The sequence below is a fragment of the Stenella coeruleoalba genome (genome assembly GCF_951394435.1).
Source record: "Stenella coeruleoalba genome assembly, chromosome: 6".
In the NCBI taxonomy this organism is placed as follows: Eukaryota; Metazoa; Chordata; class Mammalia; order Artiodactyla; family Delphinidae; genus Stenella; species Stenella coeruleoalba.
This window is the reverse complement of record NC_137151.1, coordinates 6,318,068-6,345,140: the sequence shown is the minus strand read 5'-3', so window position 1 is coordinate 6,345,140 and position 27,073 is coordinate 6,318,068. Positions and strand designations below refer to the sequence as shown.

The following is a 27,073-nucleotide window of genomic DNA, read 5'->3' as shown; positions in this document are numbered from 1 at the left end:
GCTATCTTGGTTGTGATAAAACAAACAAAAAAATAAAGCAGGCCATTTGTAAGCTATAAGCACACTCATGTTTTTATAGGATTATATCACTTACAGACAGATACACCAGAAATATTACCAGTGATGACCTCAGGAAGGGAATTAGATGACTTAGGACAAGAAATTTAGTTTATGTTCTCTTCCAGTTTTATAGGGCCATGTCTTATATTTAGATCTTTAAGCCATTTTGAGTTTATTTGTGTTTATGATGTGATGGAATGTTCTAATTTTATTGTTTCACACATAGCTGTACAGCTTTCTCAACACCACTTGAAGAGACTGTCTTTTCTCCATTGTATAGTCTAGCCTCCTTTGTCATAGATTAATTGACCACAGGTGCATGTGTTTATTTCTCAGCTCTATTCTGTTCCATTGATCTATGTATGTGTTTTTGTGCCAATACCATGCTGTTTTGATTACTGTAGCTTTGTAACATAGTCTTAAGTCTGGAAAAGTTACACCTCTAGCTTTGTTCTTTTTTCTCAGGATGACTTTAGCAATTCTGGGTCTTTTGTGGTCCCATATAATAATCCCATCTATGATTATTTGTTCTAGTCCTGTGGAAAATGTCACTGATATTCTGATAGGGATTACACTAAATCTGTAGATTGCTTTGGGTAGTATGGCCATTTTTTTTTTTTTTTTTTTTGCGGTATGCGGGCCTCTCACTGTTGTGGCCTCTCCCGTTGTGGAGCACAGGCTCCGGACGCGCAGGCTCAGCGGCCATGGCTCACGGGCCCAGCCGCTCCGCGGCATGTGGGATCTTCCTGGACCAGGGCACGAACCCGTGTCCCCTGCATTGGCAGGCGGACTCTCAACCACTGTGCCACCAGGGAAGCCCTACTATGGCCATTTTAACAATATTAATTCTTCCAGTCCAAGAGCAAAGAACATCTTTCCATTTCTTTGAATCATCTTCAATTTCCTTCAACAGTGTTTTATAGTTTTGGGCATATAGGTCTTTCACCTTCGCTAAATCTATTCCTAGGTGTTTAAGTTTTTTGACACAATTTTAAACAGGATTGGTTTTTTCTTTTTATCTTTCTGACATTTCATTATTAGTATACAGAAACGCCACAGACTTCTGCATATTAGTCTTACATCCCATTACCTTGTTGAAATCATTTATTAGTTCTAATAGTTTTTGTGTGGAGACCTTAGAATTCTCTATATAGAGTATCATGTCATCTGCAAATATTGACAGTTTTACTTCTTCCCTTCCAATTTGGATAGCTTTTATTTCTTTTCTTGTCTGATTGCTGTGGCTAGGACTTCCAACACTATGTTAAATAGAAGTGATAAGAGTGGGCATCCTTGTCTTGCTCCTGAATTTAGCAGGAAGACTAAACTCCTAGAAAAAAACAGGCAAAACATTCTTTGACACAAATCATAGCAATATTTTCTTCGATCAGTCTCCCACAGCAAAAGAAATAAAAGCAAAAATAAACAAATGGGACCTAATCAAGCTTACAAACTTTTGCTCAGCAAAGGAAACCATCAACAAAGCAAAAAGACAACGTAGGAATGGGAGAAAATATTTACAACCCATGCAACCAACAAGGGATTAATTTCCAAAATATACAAACAGGTCATACAACTCAATATCGAAAACAAACAACCCCGTCAAAAAAAAAATGGGCAGAAGATCTAAATAGACATTTCTCCAAAGAAGACATAGATGGCCAACAGTCACATGAATAGATGCTCAACATTGCTAATTATTAAAGAAATGCAAATCAAAACCACAATGAGGGGCTTCCCTGGTGGCACAGTGGTTAAGAATCTGCCTACCAATGCAGGGAACACAAGTTTGAGCCCTGTTTCAGGAAGATCCCACATGCTGCGGAACTAAGCCTGTGTGTCACAACTACTGAGCCTGTGCTCTAGAGCCCACAAGCCACAACTACTGAGTCCACAAGCCACAACCACTGAAGCCCACATGCCTAGAGCCTGTGCTCCGCAACAAGAGAAGCCACCGCAATGAGAAGCCCGCACATCGTAACAAAGCATAGCCCCCACTCACCACAACTAGAGAAAGCCTGTGCGCAGAAATGAAGTCCCAATGCAGCCAAAAATAAATTAAATAAATAAATTTATTTTTTTTTAAAAACCCACAATGAGGTTATCACCTCACACCAATCAGAATGGCCATCATCAAAAAGTCTACAAGTAAAAAAATCCTAGAGAGGATGTGGAGGAAAGGGATCCCTCCTACACTGTTGGTGGGAATGTAAATTGGTGCAGTCACTATAGAAAACAGTATGGAGGTTCCTTTAAAACCTAAAAACAGAGCTACCATATGATCCAGCAATTCCACTCTTGGGTATACATCTGGAAAAAATGAAAATTCTAATTGTTGAAAAGATACATGCCCCCCAATGTTCATAGCAGCACTATTTACAATAGCCAAAATGTGGGTGCAACCCAAGTGCCCATCAACAGACAACTGGTTTAAGATGTGATAGAGTGCTCAATCATAAAAAAAAGAATGAAATATTACCACTTATAGTAAGATGGATGAACCTAGAGAATATTATGCTTAGTAAAATAAGTCAGAGAAAGACAAATTCTGTATGATACACTTACATGTGGAATCTAAAAAGTAATACAAATGAATCTATATACTAAACAGAAATAGATTCAGATACAGAAAACAAATTTATGATTACCAAAGGAAGAGGGGAAGGGACAAATTAGGAGTATGGGATTAACAGATACAAACTACTGTAAATAAAATAGGTAAGCAATAAGGATTACTGTATAGCATAGGGAATTATACTCAATATCTTGTAATAACCTACAATGGAATATTATCTGTGAAAAAAATTGAATCATTATGCTGTACCTGAAACTAACACAATACTGTAAATCAGTTTTAAAAAAAAAAGAAATTTAGTTAACACATTTTGAATTTTAGACTATCTATATTTATTACCCCAAAAGTAAATGAAATTTGTTTCACAGTTAATACATAATGATTTCGTACATTAGAAACTCAATTTAAAACACTGTAAAATTTCACCCCCTCACTCAACTTGGGAAACAGAAGCCAGAATTCAGTTTTGTTTTTAAGAAAATATTTTTCTATTCCATAAATGGTATGTGTATAATTTTTCTACAGCAAAAGGGGTCTGACTGGATCTCCTTTAATGACTGGATAGTATCAATTTATAAGTGACAAAAACATAAATTCAGTTGCTTATTCTACGTTGGATTAAGTTTTCAATCAAAAACCTGAGATAGTTCTCAGCTGGAAGGTCTGTTAAGACTGAAAGGCAGGGCTTCCCTGGTGGTGCAGTGGTTGAGAGTCCGCCTGCCGATGCAGGGGACACAGGTTCGTGCTCCGGTCCGGGAAGATCCCACATGCCGCGGAGCGGCTACGCCCGTGAGCGATGGCCGCCGAGCCTGCGCGTCCGGAGCCTGTGCTCCGCAACGGGAGAGGCCACAGCAGTGAGAGGTCCGCGTACCGCCAAAAAAAAAAAAAAAAAGACTGAAAGGCAACATACATGTCATATATGTGGATCAGTCCCTCCAAGGAGAATTCAGTCCAGTAAATTTCTGGAGAACTGACAATCAGCTTCATCATAACATTATTTTAAACAAATGAGTAAGACACAAATCTAATATCTAGAGTCTATCTTAAACACTTTTAACTAAAATTAACTTAAAACAGGAAATACAACTTTCAAAACAACAGCTGTCCTTTCACATGTGCTTAAGCAATACTTCCTATTCCCAAACTGCAAGCTACTAATAATTTAAAAGCCTCTGGAGACTGATGGCTATCAGTACAAGGGGAGTAAGCTATAAAACAGTGTGGAGGTTTCCACCAAAATTAAAAACAGAACTACCATACGATCCAGCAATTCCATTTCTAGGTATTTATCCAAAGAAAACAAAAATACTAACTCAAAAAGATATATGCACCCCATGTTCACTGCAACATTATTTATAACAGCCAAGATACGGAACCAATGTGTCTATATATATATGTGCGTATACATTACAGACACATATATATGTATCACAAAATTATTCTCAGCCATCAAAAAGAATGAAATCTTGCCATGTGTGACAACACGGATGAACCTTGAGGGCATCATGCTAAGTGAAATAAGTCAAAGACAAATATGTATGATCTCACTTACATGTGGAATCTAAAATACAAACAAAAAACAGAACTCATGCAGAAAACAGACTGGTGGTTGCCAGAGGAGGGGGGTGTACAGTAAGTGAAATGAGTGAAACGGATCAAAAGGTACAAACTTCCAGTTATAAATGTCATGGGAATGTAATGACTAAAATGGTGACTACAGTTAATACTACTATATTGCATACATGAAAGTTGCTGAGAGTAGATCTTAGAAGTTCTCATCATAAGAACAATAATGTGTAACTATGTAAGGTGACAGACATTAACTAGACTTATCTGGTGATAATTCTGCAATGTATACATAAATCAAATCATTATGTTGTACACCTGAAACTAATAAAATGCTATATGTCAGTGATACCTCAACTTTTTCAGAGTTCAGAAAAAAAATAAACTGAATGAATAAGTGAAAACCATGCTGTACACAGTTTAATCTCTCCCTAATGACTATCAGAAGGCACTTGAAGATCCTGTTCCACCTCAGTGTCACATTAATACAGACACTAATGATATTATATATACTGTGAGCCAAATCTGTATTACCTATTCATAATTTGCATGTTTTAAGCCTTGGTCCACTGTGAAAACAATACATGGTAATGATAGATATCTGGGAAAAGAGGAGAAAGTAAAGAGGAGTGGGAGCAAGTAAATATAGTCAGCCCTCCATATCCACAGGTTCTACATCTGCAGATTCAACCAACTGTGGATGGGAATAAACCTTTTTTAATTCCAGAAAGTTTCAAAAAACCTGAATTTGCCACAAACCAATAACTATTTGCATAGCATTTTTCTTGCATTTACAACTATTCACATAGCATTTACATTGTATTAGTTATAAGTAGTCTAGAGATGATTTAAAATATAGGAGAGAGGGCTTCCCTGGTGGCGCAGTGGTTGGGAGTCCGCCTGCCAACGCAGGGGACGCGGGTTCGTGCTCCAGTCCGGGAAGATCCCACATGCCGCGGAGCGGCTGGGCCCGTGAGCCATGGCCGCTAAGCTTGCGCGTCTGGATGACTGTGCTCTGCAACTGGAGAGGCCACAACAGTGAAAGGCCCGCATACCGCAAAAAAAAATATAGGAGAGGATATGTGTGGGTTACATGCAAATACTATGCCTTTTTATATTAGGGACCCCCACCTCCTCCAGGGATCCTGGAACCAATCCCCCATAGATAGTGAGGGACGACTATATGGCACCATTGTTACTTGTTAACTGTATGTGAAATCATGGATTATACCTAAATTTTTACTCTTTTTTTCCCCGCTTAATAATTACAGCTTAAGAGTTTTGCATGTTACAAAACTATTTGCAAGTGTTTTTAACAACTTCCTAAATGTTCCATTAAATATAACATGATTTACTTAAGACAGTAAAAATGTAGAAAGACCAAGCTGGTTTCTTGGGTACCAGTTTCTTAAGCAGTCCAAATCTAAGCTTAGAAGAAAAGTTTAGCATTAAGCACCTTCACCTTAATGCTAAGTTCCAGCATTGCTCTTGCCAAGAGTACAGTGCTTGAGTTACAGAAGGCATAATTAGTTTGAAGAATTCAGACTTACATATCAAAATAGATTTTGATATATAAATGAGTTTTGTGAGGTGACGGCTGCCTCTATTCCTATAACCATTTCACCTGGACTGTCTAATCAGTCCTATGAATACATACCTAAACGTGGGGGTTTTTTTGCCTTTTTTTTTTTTTTTTTGCGGTACGCGGGCCTCTCACTGTCGTGGCCTCTCCCGTTGCGGAGCACAGGCTCTGGACGCGCAGGCTCAGCGGCCATGGCTCACGGACCCAGCCACTCTGCGGCATGTGGGATCTTCCCGGACCGGAGCACGAACCCGTGTCCCCTGCATCAGCAGGCGGACTCTCAACCACTGCGCCACCAGGGAAGCCCTAAACGTGGTTTTTCTGAAAACCAAAAAGCTGCCTCATGACAATTAAGTACATGTTATTTATGGAGGAAAAGATATTAAATTTTGAATTGAGCATGTAGGCTCCCTAGTCAATGACTTTAACTTAAATTGTATGTGTTTGTAAAGCGTTCATTGTCCTACATCAGACTTATATTAAATAATTCCATCCACTTATGGAGAAGAGGATGTAGAAGAGGTAGAAGCTGGGCACTAGTTCATGTGCCTATGAGTCAGTAAAGATGGAAATAATGTCCAAGGTGGAGTTGGTTATTTTGAAATATGATAAAGATTATCATTGAGGTAAAAATTCTATTAACTGGAAGATCACAGGATATATCCATCATATTTTTCAGAACAGGTAGTTTTTCATGTGGGGCAAATAGGTAAAAATTATACTGTATGGTAATTGCAATAAGGTTCTAAAGAAAGAAAAAACTGCAGAGAAATCTATGCAATATATAATTTGTCCAGATTGGTTTTCATTTGGGCAAAGAAGTTCTGAAAAATCTGCAAAGCAGTTTACTCATCAACTGAAAGTCTTCCAAAAACAGAACTATTGGGAAACCGTGGTATGTGGGGATGGAAAAGAAAAGCTCCCTTAAGTTTTTTGGAAGAGAATAACTTTAAAAATACTTAAACAGCTAAGTTTACTCAGTTCAGTTAATATTAAAATTTGTTGATTTTAACACTGCTGTTACATCTGAAACAAACTTATGTAATATTCTGGGTAGAAAAAAAAATTATATATATATATAATATAAACATGATTTACTTAAATGTCCCACTGTTGGACATTTGAATTGTTTTTAAGATACATCCTACTAAAATGCGATTCAAATGAACATATCTACGAAACAGAAACAGACTCAAAGACACAGACAACAGACTTGTGGTTGCCAGGGGGCAGGGGGGTGGGGGAGGGAAAGATTGGGAGTTTGGGATCAGCAGATGCAAACTAGTTTGTGTAGGACGGATAAACAACAACGCCCTATTGTATAACACTGGGAACTATATTCAATATCCTGTAATAAACCATAACGGAAGAGAATATATATACACATATCCATGTATAACTGAGTCACTTTGCTGTACAGAAGAAATTAACACAACACTGTAAATCAACTATACTTCAATAAAATTAAAAAATAAAATAAAATACATCCTACTAAAATTCAAATCACACTGATCATCTTTGTACATAAAGCTTTTTCTGTAGAACCATTTCCATCATAAGCAAGAGGAACTACTGAAGTCACTTTTTTTGATACTTTAGGTTTAAAAAAGAAAAATCACTTTTTCTTGGTTCTTTTTTTAGTTTTCCTGATTAATAAAGTTGAATACTTTTCCAGTTTTCAATTTTATTAACCAGTTTTACTCCCACCAGTGTAAAACTCCCAGTTTTAAAACCAGTGTAAAACTCCCAGTTTTTAAAAGCTGTGAAATAAAACTCCCAGTTTTACACTGTCATGTCTTTCGAATACCGTTTTTGGGAATAAATCTACATTTAGGTCTTTGTTGTTTGTCTCCTACATGATTAGGTTCAGGGAAAAAAGTTTCAGTATGCATTTTAGTTGTTTGGATTCTGAACTTAAAAGGCATACTTTTTATACTTCTGGAATTTTTATTGTTTCCCTGTGCTCAAACTAGAGTGGATCCTCATTATTCAAAGATTCGGTATTTGCAAATTTGCCTAATAGTTAACTTTTTCTGTAGCCCCAAAATCAACATTTGTACTCTTTGGCAGTCATCTGTACATCATATGCAGAGTTGAATCACCCAGAACTCAAGTTCCCAGCTGAGGTATACCCTCCCCTTCCCCAAGTGTTGTGCTCAAGTGCTGTCTAGTGTTCCTGAGTGCAAGAAAGTTGTGATGTGCCTTATGGATTAAATACAGTTAGATACTAAAGCTGTAAACAACTAATGCTGTTCACCATGAGAACAATGTTAATGGATCAGCAATATACATTAACTAAGGCATCTTTAAACAGAAACACAGGGCTTCCCTGGTGGCTCAGCGGTTAAGAATCCGCCTGCCTATGCAGGGGCATGGGTTCGAGCCCTGCTCCGGGAAGATCCCACATGCTGCGGAGCAACTAGGCCCGTGCACCACAACTACTGAACCTGCGCTCTAGAGCCCGTGAGCCACAACTACTGAGCCCACGTGCCACAACTACTTAAGCCCATGAGCCACAACTACTGAAGCCCACACACCTAGAGCCCGTGCTCCGCAACAAGAGAAGCCACCGCAATGAGAAGCCTGTGCACCACAAGGAAGAGTAGCTCCCACTCGCCACAACTCGAGAAAGCCTACGTGCAGCAACGAAGACCCAACACAGCCAAAAATAAATTAATCTTAAAAAAAAAAGTAACTATCCTTAAAAAAAAAAAAGAAACACATAAAATCAGGTTATGTTTTGGCTGACTGACTCAAATACTGTCACAGAGGCTCACAGGAATCTAAATTTCCTAGGAGCAACAGTTCAGTATTTGCTAGTTCAGTGTTTGTGGCAACTTTATAGAACATAACTACCATGAATAACAAGAATCAACTGGAGTTGGCAGCACTTACTATGTACCATGCAGGATCTTAGTTTCCCAACCAGGAACTGAACCCGGGCCCTTGGCACTGAAAGCACAGACTCCTAACCACTGTACAGCCAGGGAATTCCCTCTCATTCTCTCCTTTTAAATCTCCTTCAACTGAAGAACTCCTGCTTCAAGCTACATCTTAAAAGTAAGTTCAAGATAGACTGCAAAGTTGCACCACTCTAATACTATTCACAACTCCTCCACAGAACCCCTAAGCCTTGGGGGAAGGGGATACTGAATCATTAGAGTGCAAAGAACAACAAACTATGGAAGCTAGGACTCTATTTAAGGCTCTCCTATCCTGGAGAAATTTTTGACACCTCTGGGTCTTTGTTTCCTAGATCTCTAAAATGAAGGAAGAGGATTAAGAACCATTAATAACACTCAATACTTAAAATGTGTAAAGCACAGAGTGATTATGACTTATAATCTTATATTTGATATTCAAGGAAACTTCTGCAATTTTTAAACCATGTTACAACTAGCTGTGATTTCCAGAAATACCTTTATATGTTTATAAATTTCAGAGAACCATTCTATGATTTAATAGAGAACTACGTGGGCAACTAAAAAATCCTGTCTTGCAACAAAGTCTTTCAGTTCAGTTCACAAGCATAACAGGCAACCAGAGAGGAATGACTAAATTACTTCTGTGTATCTATATCACGAAATTTTACATAATTAAAAATGTTTGAAATATTTTTAACGAATTGCACATGATCTAATACTATGTGGAAAAATCAGATTATGAAACAATTACAATTATTTTAAAAGAACTATACACTTTTGCTCAAAAGCCAGAAAATGGAAAGAAACACATAATGAAGGTAATAAGAGCATGGACTTATGGTAATATTTTGTTGACTTTTTTTTTTTTAATTTATGTATTTTTGGCTGCGTTGGGTCTTAGTTGCTGCGCGTGGGCTTTCTCTCGTTGCAGTGAGCAAGGGCTATGCTCCGTTGCGGTGCATGGGCTTCTCATTGCAGTGGCTTCTCTTGTTGCGGAGCGCTGGCTCTAGGCACGCGGGCTTCAGTAGTTGTGGCACAAGGGCTCAGTACTTGTGGCTCACAGGCTCTAGAGCACAAGGCTCAGTAGTTGTGGCGCACGGGCTCAGTTGCTCTGCGGCATGTGGGATATTCCCGGACCAGGGATCGAACCCGTGTCCCCTGCACTAGCAGGCGAATTCTCAACCACTATACCACCAGCGAAGTCCCTTGTTGTCTTCTTTACACCATGGGTTTTTCCAAGTTGTCCACAACAGACAAGAAGGTCTGTATAAGGAGCTAGGAGTAGTGTTTTTCTGTTTTTTGTTTTAAATGCTATTCTGAAATCTCTAAGTTTGCCAAACATTCTCACAACCTTTGTTGGCATATTCCTAATACTTTTTTTTTCAGTACATGGGCCTCTCACTGTTGCAGCCTCTCCCGTTGCGGAGTACAGGCTCCGAACACGCAGGCTCAGCGGCCATAGCTCACAGGCCCAGCCGCTCCGCAGCATGTGGGATCTTCCCGGACCGGGGCATGAACCCATGTCCCCTGCATCGGCAGGCAGACTCTCAACCACTGCGCCACCAGGGAAGCCCAATACCAGTGTTCTTAATTACTTTTATAAATTTATGCTTATTTATTACACTCAATTTATTCAGCAGTCTGCACTTCTAAAGTATATTATGCATAATCATGGAAAAGCATGTATCATACTGATAAAAACCACGTATCTGCCTTTCTGTCTAAACTATAAATTCCTTGTAGGCAAAGACTGAATGTTTCTAATCTCTATATTCTCAGTGCCTTGCGTACAGCCTAGCACACATGAAAACAGTAATAAATATATGTTAAAATATATGCTAACAGAAAATTATCATTGGAACACCCATTAATAGTTGCTACTACAGGGTCTACCAATGGATGCTAAAAATTTGAGAACAAACAGTATACACAGTTTCCAAGATACTTACAAAAGAAAAACTATTAACTATACAGTGAGAAGTACAGCAAACACAGTTATTTGCTCACAGAAACAATTTTTGTGTTTCTGTATTACAGGTAATGAGCTAAGAGAATTTTCACCAAATTAAAAGGGTCTGTTTGCAATGATCTAATTTAAAATACAGAATGTGTAGCATACACAAAATAAACATTTAGAGGTAAGAGGGCAACCCTTAAGACGTACAGAGATAAAGTCCATTCTCCAGAACAACTATAACAGAGAAAATATAACAGCCCTCTTAACTGTCCATCAAGAGACATGCCTTCTGTATTAAGACTCTTGGACAGAGAAAGCAAATGGTGGTTTCAACTAGTCTTAATCAGGTTGGCAGAGCACAGAGGCTTGTCCTGCAACTGCGACACTGTAAGTCTTAAAAAAAAAAAAAAGTATATATATAAAAAATAAAAGAGCAAAAAGACTGCTCCAGTTAAACATGTCCAAGGAGACAACCAAATGATTGTCTGGTTTGGGGGGAAAAGCTATTAAAGACTGTTTGGGAAAAAAAAAAAAAGACTGTTTGAATGTGGACCATATATTACATAATATTAGGAAATCATGGCGAATTTTCTTAGATGTGTTACTGCATGTTGATACTGCATGCTGAAGCGTCATTTGTCATGTATGCAATTACTCTCAAATGGTTAAAAAGTATGTATGTATGTCTGTATGTATATAGACACAGATTGTTACTGGTTGAATTGCATCCCCTCAAAATTCACATGGTAAAGTCTTCAACACCACCACCACCCCGTACCTTACTGGGAAACAGGGTCGTTGCAGATATCATTAGTTAAGATGAAGTCATACTGGAGTAGGGTGGGCCAGTAATTCAATATGATTGGTGTCTTTATAAAAAGGGGAAATTTGGACAAATGTAAAGATTGGAGTTATTCTGGCACAGGCCAAGGAACTACCAAAAACTAGGTAGGGAAGGTCTGGAACAGATCTGTCCCTAGCACCTTCAGAGGGACCATGGCCCTGCTGACACCTTGATCTCAGACATCTAACCTCTATCTAGAACTGTAAGACAATAAATGTCTATTGTTTAGCCACTCAGTCTGTGGTATTTTGATATATCAGCCCTAGCAAGAAAATACAGCAAAACTATAACAAATGTTGAATTTAGGAGGCAAATAAATGGTATTAACTTCTTTCTTCAACTTTGTGTATATCTAAAATGTTTAATACTGTAGGGTAATACTTTAGAATTGTGTGAATATTCTGTTCTCTAGTAACCATTCATTTAACAGGCATTGATGAAACTTATCTGACTAAAAGGAGCTTTGTTTGTTTATCAACATCCACAAAATAACTTGCTGGGATTTTGATTGGGAGCATGTTGAATCTATAGATCAAGCTGGGAAGAACTGACATCTTGACAATACTGAATCTTCCTATCCACGTACTTTACATATTTTGCTACGAGAGAGAATGCCATGGGAAGAAACAAGAACTGAGTGGGGGAGCACTGATGTGAAACAAAAGTTTCAGATTAACTAACTTATAAGGGTAATAAAAGAAAGTATACACCAAGTGGAGAAGGGGAAGAGGAGCAATTCCAGGCCGAGGAAACAGTAAGTAGAAGTAAAAGAGAACTACTTTTTGGGTTTTTGTTTTGAGATATAATTGACATATTGGGTTGGCCAAAAAGTTCGTTCAGGTTTTTCCATAACATCTTATGGGAAAACCTGAACGAACTTTTTTGGCCAACCCCACAACATTCCATTAGTTTTATTAGGTGTACTCAAGTTTTTTAAAAATGGTTCAAGGACAGGGTAGTGGGGAGAGGGAGCAGCAGAGGAAGAAGCTGAAAACCTGAGTTCATACAGTGGGGCTAGATTCTGAAATGTCCGTTATGCCAATCTAGACACAAGAGTTCATATGTATCGAATAAAGCAGGAGGCCTTAACTGGGGTCTATGGATACATAAATGGGCAAAAGGATTTAAATTACCTCTCCACCTCACAGTTCCATGCAGAATTCTAACATGGATACTCACACTTTTTATAATGGGAAGAAGTATAAAACTTTCATAAGATTCCTATGGGGTCCAAAAAGGACATAAACCACTATTATAGGTAATGGTGAATCATCCCAGGAATATATATCACATGAAAATGATCAAAAAGGGACAAATTAGTGATTTTAAACTCTCATTGCTATGCATGCTACAGAATGACTCATCGTTTACTGAGAAGCAACAAAACTCAAGAAGGCAAAAACTATGATAAGGCTTCCCTGGTGGCACAGTGGTCAGGAATCCTCCTGCCAATGCAGGGGACGCAGGTTCCAGCCCTGCTGCGGGAGAATCCCACATGCCCCGGAGCAGCTAGGCCCATGTGCTGCAGCTGCTGAGCCTGCGCTCTAGAGCCGGCGAGCCACGGCTGCTGAGCCCACATGCCACAGCTACTGAGCCTGCGTGCCACAGCTGCTGAAGTTCGCGTGCCTGGAGCTCACGCTCCGCAACAGGAAAGGCCACCGCAATGAGAGGCCCACGCGCAGTGGCGAGGAGTGGCCCCTGCTCACCGCAGCTGGAGAGGGCCCGCGATCAGCAGTGAAGACCCAACGCAGCCAAAAATAAATAAATTTATAAAAACTAAAAAACTATGATAATACAAGTGGTGGTTTGGTGCGAAAGAAACCACCATATTCACACACTGATACTGCACCTACTTTGACCAAGCAATCCCACTTCCATGAATTTATCCCTACACATGTGCTCAAACATGCACAAACACATATGCATAAGGTTATTCAATGGAGCACTGTTTTTAATAACAAAAGACTGGAAACCATCCATGTCTATTAAGTAGAAGACTAGTTAATCATGGAATACCCATACTATATATATAAATTTTTTTTTTTTTTTTTTTTGCGGTACGCAGGGCTCTCACTGCTGTGGCCTCTCCCGTTGCGGAGCACAGGCTCCGGACGCGCAGGCTCAGAGGCCACGGCTCATGGGCCCAGCCGCTCCGCGGCATGTGGGATCTTCCCGGACCAGGGCACGAACCCATGTCCCCTGCATCGGCAGGTGGACTCTCAACCACTGTGCCACCAGGGAAGCCCAAATTTTTAAACAGTTTCTTTCCTTCTTAATGTTGCGTATATTATTTTTTATTTATTTGTTTTGGCTGCATTGGGTCTTTGTTGCTGCGCGGGGGCTTTCTCTAGTTGTGGTGAGCGGGGGCTCTCTTCCTTTCGGTGTGCGGGCTTCTCATTACGCTGGCTTCTCTCATTGCAGAGCACGGGCTCTAGCACGTGGGCTTCAGTAACTGTGGCACTCAGGCACAGTAGTTGTGGCTCGCAGGCTCTACAGCACAGGCTCAGCAGTTGTGGTGCATGGGCTTAGCTGCTCCACGGCAAGTGGGATACTCCCAGAGCAGGGATCAAACCTGTGTCCCCTGCATTGGCAGGCGGATTCCTAACCACTGCGCCACCAGGGAAGTCCCCCCATACAATATATATTATGCAACTACTGATATTATCAAGAAGGTAGCTCTATTTAGGATCTCCAAGATATACCGTTAAGTGAAAAAAAGTACAAAACAGTGTATAGACTACAACTGTGTAAGCGAAAAGCAACAAAAAAGGGACACATAAACATCTGTGGTAAATACATTTGCTATATAGAACCCAAAACATCTCTGGAAGAATTTACAATGAACTGATAACTTCAGCTACTGGATAGATGAAAAAGGATTAGAGAATAGCCATAGGGAAGAGACAGATCACTGTATATCCCCTTGTACTTTGTACTTTTTTTTTCTTTTTTGGTAATTCGTTTATAAATGAATGAATGAATGAATAAATGCATAAAAATAAAATAACTTACATAAGTAATGCTACTAAGTAGTGTTATGAACACAGGCACAGAAATAGAAATGACTAATCTGGGCACAAAACTGCTGTAAAAAACATAGTTGCAAATAAGCATCATGGGTAGAAAATGTGGGTGAAAAAAACCTCCCTCATACTATCAACTATAGTTTGAGTACATAAAACACATGAGGGAGGCACCTTGCTACACACTTGGGATGTGGTGTGTGTGGATAAAATCTACCAAGAGGGAATTCCCTGGGGTCCAGTGGTTAGGACTCTATGCTTCCCCTGCAGGGGGCACGGGTTCGATCCCTGGTCGGGGAACTAAGATCCCACAAGCCTTGCGGCACGACCTAATTGACTAATTACTTTTTTAAAAATCTACCACGAAACATTCTGCCAAATCCTGTGATTATCTGGCAGAGTTAAAGGCTGAAATTAGGTTACTATTAGGTTACTAAAATAGAAACAGACCGAAGTCCCAGTTTGATAATCAATTTTGAACAAAGCTAGATATGTCAAGTTCAGGACCACAGAATAATGTCACCACTTACTAACTGATGGAAGATTTTCCTATTTCAGACTTTTCTGGCTATGTAAACTTATAATTTTAGCTCTCTCCCAAAGACGATGAACCAAAAAACTCTCCCAAGTTACACTATGAAATGTTCGGGGGTTTGTTTTTTGTTTGGTTTTTTTGTAAAGGTGGAGAAAAGAACACTAAACTGGTACTCAGGTGACCTGGATTCTTCCACTAACTGTGATTACGAACAAATTTAATCTCCTCAATCCTGTTTCTTTAAGGGTCTAGATCTGATGACTTCCAGAAGTAAAATAATTCTAAAATTTCAAGATTATACAGGGAGTAAGCAACGATTTTCCAGTTTCTTTCAGCTCATTTTTAAACTTGGCTTAACAACTAAATTGAAATGTAAAAGCATTTAACAAAATACGTAATCATTACCAAAGGAAGAACCCTAAAGAGATAGTCTTGAATATTTCAAATTTGTCAACAGCAAGATGAAACTGACAAACTTAAGGCTCTGAGTGCCTCTTGATTTTGGAACAGTGGTTCTCAGTTTCTGGTTTTATTACCCACACTGGCCTAAAAGCCTAACTAGTTCCTCAGTCTTTGGCATTTGTATCTTTACCCTATGACACATACTGTCTTAGTTTGGTATTTCCCTCCAAACAAGTCAGTCTGGATTTCAAAAGTACAGTGATTATTAAAGATATAATCAGTAAGATTTAACCAAATACCTAAAAGTGAAGTTAAAAAAATTTAACCAATGAAACATATATCTATTATTTTTTTTTAAAACGAAGAGTTTTCTTTTTTAACATTTTATTTATTTTTTTTTGGCCGCACCACGTGTTAGTTGTGGCACGCAGGATCTTTGTTGAGGCGTGCGGGATCTTTCGTTGCTGCGTGCAGGCTCTCTCTAGTTGTGGTGAGTGGGGGTTACTCTTTGTTGTGGTGCGTGGGCTTCTCACTGCAGTGGCTTTTCTTGTTGCAGAGCACGGGCTCTAGGCGCGTGGGCTTCAGTAGTTGTGGTGCACGAGCTCAGCTGCTCTGCATCATGTGGGATCTTCCCAGACCAGGGATTGAACCCGTGTCCCCCACACTGGCAGGCGGATTCTTAACCACTGCGCCACCAGGGAAGTCCCTGGAATGATTTCTTGGATATATTGTTAGGAAAAAACAAGGGTCCCACACACATAAATGGGACTATATCAATCTCAAAAACTTTTGTGCAGTAAAGGATACAATCAACAGAGTGAAAAGGCAACCTACAGAATGGGAGAAAATATTTGCAAATCTGATAAGGATTTATCAGATTTATCAGATTTTATCAGAATATATAAAGAACTCCTACAACTCAGCAACAAAAAAAAAATCAAGTAACTCACTTAAAATTTGGGCAAAGGGCTTGAAGAGACATTTCTCCAAAGATGATATACAAATGGCCAACAAGCATATGAAAAAGATGCTCAACATCATTAATCATCAGAGAAATGCAAATTGAAACAGCAATGAAGTACTGTAACTTTTGAACACAGTTCTCTGTTCATTTTTAGTAGAATACATTCTAAGGAAAAAAAGGACTGAAAAGAAATTAACTGCACTCAGCAGGATGTAAACTGAATCTACTTTCTTTGTAGCAAATCCCAATAATAACGTTATAATATAAACTGATGATTTTTGAAAACATGTTTCCTAGCTCTGTCCACTGAAAGGAGCCTAGAAGCAAAGATACTCTAGTAACAGCGCATATACTACCTAGCACTCAAATTTTAATTTATAAATATCACTTTCCTTCAAAAGAAAGCAGAGCTTTCTGGAGAAATAGAAAAATATAAAAAACAAGAAGAAAGGAAAACACAAGAAAGACCTGGGTTATTCTGTTTTGCAAAAACCAAGAAAGCCCTCAGAGATTAATCAGTCTCAGTCAAAAAGGACATAAGAGGGAATTCCCTGGCGGTCCAATGTTTAGGACTCTGCACTTCTACTGCAGGGGCCATGGGTTTGTTCCGTGGTAGGGGAACTAAGATCCCTGGAAGCCGCATGGCACAGCCAAAAAAAAAAAAAGTGACACAAAAACCAGCTCGAAGAGGGACTCACACTGGCCAAATCTGGAACAACTTAAGCATCAAAAACAATAACAGGGGCTCCCCCAGTGGCGAAGAGGTTAAGAATCCGCCTGCCAATGCAGGGGACACGGGTTCCAGCCCTGGTCCGGGAAGATCCCAAATGCCGCGGAGCAACTGAGCCCATGTGCCACAACTACAGAGCCCACGCGCCACAACTACTGAAGCCTGCGCACCTAGAACCCGTGCTCCGCAACAAGAGAAGCCCCCTCAATGAGAAGCCCGTGCACTGCAACGAAGAGTAGCCCCGGCTCGCTGCAACTAGAGAAAGCCCACGTGCAGCAACGAAGACCCAACACAGCCAAAATTAAATAAATAAAATAAAATTTTTAAAAAAACAGTAACAACTACAACATACCAAAAAACAGTATTAGTAATTCTCCAAAAACGAAAACAAAACTAATAGACTATACTCTAAAAATAAGTCATTAAGGCTTCCCTGGTGGCGCAGTGGTTGAGAGTCCACCTGCCGATGCAGGAGACACGGGTTCGTGCCCCGGTCCGGGAAGATCCCACATGCTGTGGAGCGGCTAGGCCCGTGAACCATGGCCGCTGAGTCTGTGCGTCTGGAGCCTGTGCTCCGCAATGGGAGAGGCCACAACAGTGAGAGGCCCACGTACCACACACACACACAAAAAAAGTCATTAAAGAAAAAAAGACCACAGAACTGGTCTTGATTAAAAACTAAAGAAATATGACAATCAAATACAATGTTCAATTTTAGGTTGGATCCTAAATGACAGGGGGGAAAAAACTCTGTAAGGGATGTTATTGAGACAACTAGAGAAACTGGAATATGAAATTTGAATATCAAATATTGTATCAATGTTAAATGTGTAGAATTTGTTAATACTGTGGGTATTTAAGAGAATGGTGTTCTTAGGGGAAAGATGCATGGTGTCTGTGAAGGACTCCAGATGGTTCAGAAAAAATACATGGGCTGGCGGGAATTCCCAGGGAGCCCAGTGGTTAGGACTAGGTGCTTTCACTGCCATGGCCTGGGTTCAATCCCTGGTTGGGGAACTAAGATCCCGCAAGCTGCTCAGCACGGCCAAAAAACAACCAAAAACATGGGATGGGGGAAAAGAAGGGATGGAGGGAAGGAGGGATAAAGCAAATGTGACAAAAAGTTAACAACTGGTGAACAGGGATGAAAAAGTATGAGAGTTCTTTGTACTAGTATTCCAACTCTTCTGTAAGTTCGTATTTATTTCAAAATTTAAAAGTTTAAGCAGAGCGACTTCCGTGGTGGCGCAGTGGATAAGACTCCGCGCTCCCAATGCAGGGGGCCCAGGTTCAATCCCTGGTCAGGGAACTAGATCCCACATGCATGCCACAACTAAGAGTTCGCGTGCGGCTACTAAGGAGCCTACGTGCTGCAATTAAGGAGTTGGTGAGTGGCAACTAAGAAGCCCTCCTGCCGCAACCAAGACCCAGTGCAACCAAATAAATAATAAAAATTTTTTTGTAAGTTTAAAACATGAAAGAGGGGGAAGCTCTTTTTTTTTTTTTACAGAAAACAGCTAACAAATGTAAAGAAATAACAGAGCCATGAGGAGAATTTTTGTAGAAAGTTCACTCATTTAATTTTCATAACCCCCAATTAAATAAATGACTAGGCCAACAATCAACCACCAAATGAAGGGGAAAATGTACCTTTTCAACGAAGAAACCTGATGGACACCACACTAACCAAGTAAACTTAGCATAGTAAACAATGGGGCAAACTAACATCTGGTAATCCTCACCACCTTATTGATCACTAGAAACAGGAGAACCAGACATTCTGTCCTTCCTGATGTAACACAATGTAAATTACATATCATCATCTATGAAGTATTTTTGCCAAAAATATCTGACCCAAATTTAATCAAACCTCTCTAGATCTAACGTCCAATTTATAGGAAATTTTAAAAATAGAGAAATAAGTTAAATGCCATTTTAATCATTTAATCAGAAAATCCCAAATGTGGAACATTCTTTAAAAAGTCCATGCCAGAGACTTAATGCTAACTGTCTTACGCATAATAATGGTTACTGTTTTTATATAGTCTTAGCGGGAGGCTAGTTTGCAATAAAAATACATAAAGTGTAGAAAAATGGCATTACTTTAAAGAGATCCATCCTGAGGTATTCAGGGGACAAACAGCATGATATCTATGTTTAATTTCAACTGGTTGCTGCGGGGAGAGGTATACTGAGAACTAAAGCAAAATGGTTAAATGTAAGTAACAGATAAATCTAAATGAAAGGCAACAGGTGTTCACTGTGTTACTCTTTCAACTTTTCTGGATGTTTGCAGTTTCTCCTAACATAAAAAGATAGGAAAAAAGTTACCAGATTATCCCACATACAAATAAAGGGAAATTGCTCCTTAGAAGTATCTTACTAAGTGGGACAGTAAATAGAGCAAGTGCCTATAACAAAGTCAGCCTTCAAGCACAGTTGGGCATTTGTCAACCCACCCAACAATCTGTTCAAAACCGTTAAGGCATAGTGCCCGGTAGTATGAAGGCAGTCACACAGACCTTAGATTAACCGGAGAGACAGCTGTAAATAAATAAATACTCACTGAAGACCTCATTAAAGGGAAGAGATTTAGTTGGATGTTGAGGAATGGACAAGATATGCATAGTCTGAAAGAGGTCACCAGTAAGGGCCAAGGAGCAGAATAATAAACCAGGTCTGTGTGAAATATGGATCCCAACAGAGTCATGAAGAGAATTTTTGTAGAAAAATCAATCATTCATCCATTTTTATAATGCTTAGGCTTTATGAATATAAAAAAAATATAAGGCTCTGAAACATCTGCCTTCAAAGAGCTGACAAAGTAATGGAAAAGATACTGCTTCAATCAAAATACATTAGAGAGAGATATACACAAAATTCTTTAATAACACAGGGAAAGGAGTAATCAGTTTACCAGAGGAATGAGATTATCAGTAAGTTTTCAACAAAGATATTTGAGTTAGTTTTTAAACAGTGAGAATGGGAAAGGTAGGAATGGGCAAGATGGATGAAGGGGGGCCAAAAGGTGCAAACTTCCAATTCTAAAATAAATAAGTTATAAGGATGTAACATATGACATCGTGACTACAGTTAATAACACTATACTTCATATTTAAAAGTTTCTGAATAGATCTTAAAAGTTCTCATGGCAAGAAAACAAAATTGTAACTATGTATGGTGATGGACTTATTGCGATGATCATTTTGCAATATACACTAATAGCGAATCATTATGTTGTACACCTGAAAGTAATATCTCAATTAAAAAAAGTGACCTCATCAATTAAAGTCACAGAAAGAAAAATGCCAAAAATTACTGAATGCTTACTATGTACTAGACACTTTCTTTTACCTTTGAAATAAGTACTATAATTTACATTTTTATATATAAGAAAACTCAAGTTCAGAGAGTGTAAATGACCAAATGTAGAAAAGCTAGTTAGTGGTGAGCCTGGCATTCAAACCTAGGTCTGTCTACCGCTAAAACCCATGGCCTTTACAATACCACCCAGCTCTGGGAATTTACAAGCACTCAAGTTATGAACATAAGGTACAATACAAACGTTATAAAGTCAGTCACTACCAGAAAATACTAAAATGTTCTAGGGCCAGAAAGGATGAGAGTAATGTAAAGATTTTCCAATACTATACATACTTAAGAGTCTCAGAAATACTTCCACTATTCCAAAAGAAAAAGTTTCAGCACAAGCAAAAGTGTCAACACAAATAAAATCCTGGAATTACAAGCAACAGTTTCAACACAAAATCCTGGAATAATGTTTGGCAGAAAACTACGACAATCTGGAGTCTTCAACAACAAATCTGGAATGCTTAAACAACTAGTAAGTTTATGACATTTAATTAAACATACTTTGATAATGAAGATTTCTAATCTGCAGGCTCTAGCTAATGAATACTACTTTATCTAAAAGTCCTTTTTTCTTTTTTTTTTGGCTGAGCAACCTCAAAAGGATTACATAAATAGATTAAGTGAAAAGCTTTCACTGATATCTTTGTCAATATATTTGTTACAGTTACAAAGCTTTATTTTACCTTACCTGCTTCTTTCTTATTCTGAAATATGAAACAGTTCGAACTTCAGCAATAATCAAATAGCACGTTTTTCCCAAAGTAGTGTGAAAAATATACGGACTTATTACTTAGCAAAGAGAGCTTTGAATAAGCTCCTTAAGTGGTTACTAAAAGTATAATTAAAGCCTTAGGTCAGGGTAAAACTGTGATGGCAAATCTGTCGTCTTAGTATTTTTCACCAACCTAAGAATGCAGGTTAAGCCATCAACCTCAGGGATAAGGATTTATTTTTTCCTAAAGCACTGGGATGTAAGGCCAACTTTCTATGAAAATTCTTCCCCCATATACACAAAGATAAAAATTTTCCCTAAACTTCAAGAAAAAAGGCCAAATACGAAACTAGACGCCTCAACAAACTGAAACCGATACAGTATTTTGCCGCCTTCTAGGCAAGGAGACCAATTAAAAAGTGCAAAGGTTATAAAAGATAGGCGTAAAAAAAAAAAAAAGGTGTCAAAAGCAATTAAGATTAGGAACAGAAAAATGCCATCAGGGGAAGAATGAACATGTTTCCTTTTAACTAACAGTCTCTAAAAGTTTTGTTTAAATTAAACAGATCTACCACTGCATCACGTTCACAGGCAAAAAATGCTGCGTGCACTGAATCTCCAGAGTGTACCTGAAAGTCAACTCAGTGCTCCCAAGAGGTATTCCTTTTAACATAAGCTTTTTGTTCATACTCGTCTTCGAAATTTCCCGAACAGTCAACTGCATGTCATCTGTGTGGAAATTACTTCAAAACATTCTTGACGGGCTTTCTACAAATAATCCGTGCTTTTCTGACTTGATTTAAACAGGTCCAATTATGGAATTCCCTATCGACCCGCCTCCTTCTTCTTTCTCCGGAAGGACCACCAACCACTAGGGTTTACAACCAAGTAACCAGTTTTTTCCTTTCCGTAAAAAAAAGAGAATGCCTTCTAAGAACCTAAATATCTAGTTGTCAGAAGTCTTAAAGTCGGAAACGTGCAGAGAGTTCTTAAGGGACACTTGCAGGGACCATGATCTAAACCAAACAAAATACTAATGTAGCTATTCCAAAGGAGCAGGGGATTTCTGCCTGTCAAGCTGTGGACTTATCCCTGTTAAAATACCGACTTCCAGCCACGATAATAACGAGGTTAAACCTTCCGCCGTTTTACAGGTTTCCCATTAACTAACTTCCCGTGACCCCTTCACCCAACTACTCAAAACCACACTCCATTCCACTCTCGGCCCAACCCCTTCCACTCCCGCCCCAAATTCCAGTTTTAACGCGCTTCCCTCCTCCAAACTTCCCAGTTTTCTCCGTGGCCTACCCTACCTACGTCTTCTCGTCGCCACCGGTCCCCAGTCAGGGCCTTGGTCCTACCATGCCTGCCTTTCCCGGTCTGCCTCAAGCCTCCAGCCCCGTCCCCTAAGGCCCGAACCCGCCTCAAAGAGCCCTCGGGAGTTCGATCCTCCCAGCTCTTCCAACCCATCCCCAGGCACCCCCCAGGCCCCCAAAGCACGCAACGGCCGAGCATGAAAATGGCGGAGTGCCGCCGCCTGCTGCAGGCGAGCGGTCCCGTGCCGCCGCCGCACTCACCCTGTGGCGCTGAGCAGAGCTCCTAATGACTAGCGAGCGAAATGTTCGTCTTCACAGTCAGGAGTATCTCTCCTGTCTGGCCTCCTCCCTCCCCTCTCAATCCCACTCCTCCAAAAGAGCAGCCGCCATCTTCCCCTATGAGCCACCGAGCGCACGCCCCTGCGTCATCACGCACCGGCGTACGCTACTACGTCACGCGCGCCGGGGCCGCCGGGCTCCCTAGGGCTCAATCTGCGCCTGCGCATAGGTGAGAGGCGGGGCCTGACCGGAACCCCACGCGGCTTAGCTGAGCGACTCCTTTGTTCCAGCTGAGACGAGGACGGAGCCGCAGCCAGAGGAGTGACCGGGAGAGGGTGGTGCTGCCGTACTTTTTTCACATTGTGAGCTAACCTTGATGCTCTCAGAAGTACCCTGTTTTCGAAAATTGCATGAGAAATTTGTTCGAGGGCGGTGCTGCAGTTGCTAAGTCTGTTTATTCATCCGTGGAATTGGGGGTATATCTTAAGAATTTGAAGGAAAGCGCCGAGCTGAGTCAAGCACACAGAGTTTGCGCGTTCCCGGTGCCTCTGAGTTATCGCCTTTCCTCACTGAGTGGAGACCAAGTTATAAAAACTGAGCCCTAGGGTACGACCACTTTGGTAAACTGTTTCCAGTACTAAAACTAAGCCCTCCCTTGAGACTCAGCAGTTCCCCTCCAAGAGGACTGAGTGCATGCGTCCACCAGAGGCTTGCACGGGAATGTTCATAGCAGCTTTTTTTGTGATAACCAAACACTGGTAACCCCAATGTCCATCAGCAGTTGTACTGGTAAATAAATTGTGGTGTGGTCATGCAGTGGGCTGCTATGTAGCGACAGGAAATTCAGGCATACCTCGGAGGTACTGCGTGTTCAGTTCCATACCACCGTAATAAAGCCAATATTGCAGTAAAGTGAGTCATACGATTTTTTTTTTCATTTCTCAGTGCATATAAGTTTATGTTTGCACTGTACTTAGTCTATTAAGTGTGAAATAGCACTAAGTCTAAAAGAAATACATACCTTAATTTCAAAATGCTTTATTGCTAAAATATGCTAACCATCATCTGACAATGCAGGCTTGCCACGAACCTTAAATTTGTAGGGAAAAAAATGCAATATCTGTGAAGCGCAATAAAACAAGGTATGCCTGTAATTACTGATAAATGCAACAAACTGGATGAATATCACAGATACTGTTAAATCAGGCACAAAAGAGGACACGGATGATTCCACTTATATGAAGTTCAGAATACAACTTCAAAACAAAAAAGTTGTCTTCTAACTAGGAAAGTAATTCGGCAGTATGAATCAAGAATCTTAAAAATATTTATTACTTTTGCCTCTAATTCCTCTTCTAAGAATCTATTCTAAGGATGGTCACAGAAGTGTGAAAAATATATATATACAAAACTTCATTTAAGTATTATTGATGATAGGAAAAAAAAAGGGAGCAACTTAAATGTCCAATAGCAGGGAATGACTAAATAATGGTAGAGTATCTGTACATTACAGAGTATCTATACAACGTTTTTATGATGATATCAGAAATGCTTATTATCTGATTTTAGTGGAACATGAATATGAAGAACTATAAATATGTGTATGTAATGAGAAATAACCTAAGGAAATAATATGGTGGGATTAAGGATGACTATTGTGTTCTGTTTTTGTAATCACTGAGGGGGAAAGGGTGTGTTTTTTTAAAGCAGTAACAGGTTACTGACATGGTATATTAAATTATTAAATGAATCTCTATTTATTAACAATTACAGTTTACAAATTCCTGTTGATTGATTAACATCATACGTCATTTAGGAATTCTTTCTCTTTCCATTTTTTTGGACTAGACTTGGAAGTTCACTGGGCATTATTAACAAATATCAGAACCCCACACCTCCCCGGGTGCCAAAAGTTTAATCTTCATTCCTTCAATTCCAGGAAGGCAGGGATTATCAGAAACTTGGAAGCAACAAGCAAAGATTTAGGAAAGAAGGATTTTACTCCAGGGTAGTGTTAAAAAACAAAATTCGACTGCGTAAATTTTAAAGATCTTATTGGTTTTATTCAATGATTCATGAATCAGGCAGCATCCAATCTAACAGATGGAAAGGAGCTCCAAGGAGAGTATAGGCAGAAGGGTCCAGGAACAAGGAAGTTCTACTAGCAAAAAGTAGATTGGTCACTTTGCTTTAAGGGCTGGGGTTATCAGTCAGGTTACTTAACTAGAGCTGATTATGCGATTCCTGATTGACTGGTTTAAGATTGCATTTCTGGGAGAGCTGAAACTGTAATTAAGTCTCAGTTTGATGAGGTGGGGCTTAGCATAAGTGACTCCATTTTGGGCCTGTTGTCTTGTTTTTATCAATTCCCCCCAAACACTTTGTTTTTTTTGGCCATGTCATGTGGCTTATAAATATATGTATGTAATGAGAAATAACCTCTTAATTCCCTGACCAGAGATCAAACCCATGCCCCCTGCATTGGGAGCACAGAGTCTTAACGCCTGGACCTCCTGGACCTCCTGTGGTGTTTACAGGTCGCTACATTGGGTTCACGTTCTTTAAGTCAGTCATTCTCTTCGTTCCTTTTCTGATGTTCTAGTTTTAGGGAGATCTTTTGCTCTCTGGTTAGTGACTGCAAACATGCATTTGAAGGTTTTGAGAGAATACCAAGCCTCAGGAAGACTACTATGATTATCAAAAGCAGGATAATTCCCAATATCTGGCATGTACTTTGGAGCCATGATCCCCAAGACCCAAATCAATCAGAATCAAATAAGTCAGAGAAAGACCCCATGGAAGGAGTCACTCTCTTAAGACAACTGGCTTGTTCACTGATCTTATGTAGCTGAGTCTCAACTTCTTCAGAAGTGTCAATCCAAGTGCAACAAGTGGTGTTAGCCGTAGCACAAACGCCTCCTTGCTCAGTTAAAAGGTAACCAAGGGTTATCCTATTATCAAAAACAACTTCAGCCAGAGATTCTAGGGATGTTCGTTGGGCAGCTATGCTTTAGCAGCAGATTCTACAGTACAAGAGTTAAGGAGAGGTTCCTGATCACAGCCTCATTTGCGTTTACTCCTAACCAAGGAAGTAGCGACCTGCCAAAGGAAGTGAATTTTGAATCATAAATGCCTTCTGGTAATTCCCATTTGGGTCTGTGGCTCAGGACTGAAAAGGTGATAGCCATGGAGCTCAGTAAAATTTAAGGGTCTGTAAACTACACAGGCAGTTCTCTTAATCCATTCTGATGATCTCTGTCTTGTAATGTTTTTTTCCTTTTTTTTTTTTTTGCAGTACGCGGGCCTCTCACCGCTGTGGCCTCTCCCGCTGCGGAGCACAGGCTCCGGATGTGCAGGCCCAGCGGCCATGGTCCACGGGCCCAGCCGCTCCGCGGCATGTGGGATCCTCCCGGACCAGGGCACGAACCCGAGTCCCCTGCATCGGCAGGTGGACTCCCAACCACTAGCGCCACCAGGGAAGCCCCTGTAATTAATGTTTTAAGGCCATCCATATTTAAAGTGATTATTGAGATAGTTGGATTAATATATACCATATTTGTAACTATTTTCTATCCTTTGCCCCTGTTCTCTCTTTTTTGTCTTCCACTCTTTTAAACTATTTTTTGCCTCTGATTTTAATCAAAATGTGATTCCATTTTTTCTCTTAACATATCAGTAGTACTTCTTTTAAAATTTTTTAAACGGTTTCCCTACAATTAACAATCTAAATTTACAACTAACCTAAATTCACTTTCAAATAACACTGTCTTTCTTTCTTTCTTTCTTTTTTAATATTTATTTACTTATTTGGCTGTGCTGGGTCTTAGCTGCGGCAGGCGGGGTCTTCGTTGCCATGTGCGGGATCTTTGGATCTTTAGTTTCAGCATGCAGGAACCCCAGTTGTGTCATACAGGATCCAGTTCCCTGACCAGGGATCGAACCCAGGCCCCCTGCATTGGGAGCATGGAGCCTTAGCCAGTGGACCACCAGGGAAGTCCCAACACTGTATTTCTTCATGGTTATGTAGGTATCTTATAACAGAGTTTTCCCAGTTCCTCCCTTCCATCCCTTATAAAATTTCTCTCATACATTTCACTTATCCGTAAACTATTATCACCAAATGTATTTTTGCAATTATTAATTTGAAGACAGTGAATCTTTTAGATAAATTAAGAATAAGAAAAGTAAAAACTAAAAAATATTTTATTTTGGGACTTCCCTGGCGGTCCAGT

General features: G+C 39.8%; 1 protein-coding gene across 5 annotated transcripts in view; it reads right to left on the bottom strand.

Annotated features, from left to right (window-relative positions):
• WDR33 (WD repeat domain 33) overlaps positions 1-22,968 on the bottom strand; it is a 103,502-nt gene extending 80,534 nt beyond the window's left edge. For all 5 annotated transcript variants that reach the window (XM_079924101.1, XM_079924102.1, XM_079924103.1 and 2 more), the window contains exon 1: positions 22,824-22,968. The gene's annotated coding sequence lies outside the window, so the exon portion shown is untranslated. The remainder of the gene's footprint in view (positions 1-22,823) is intronic.
• Positions 22,969-27,073: the final 4,105 nt, after the last annotated feature.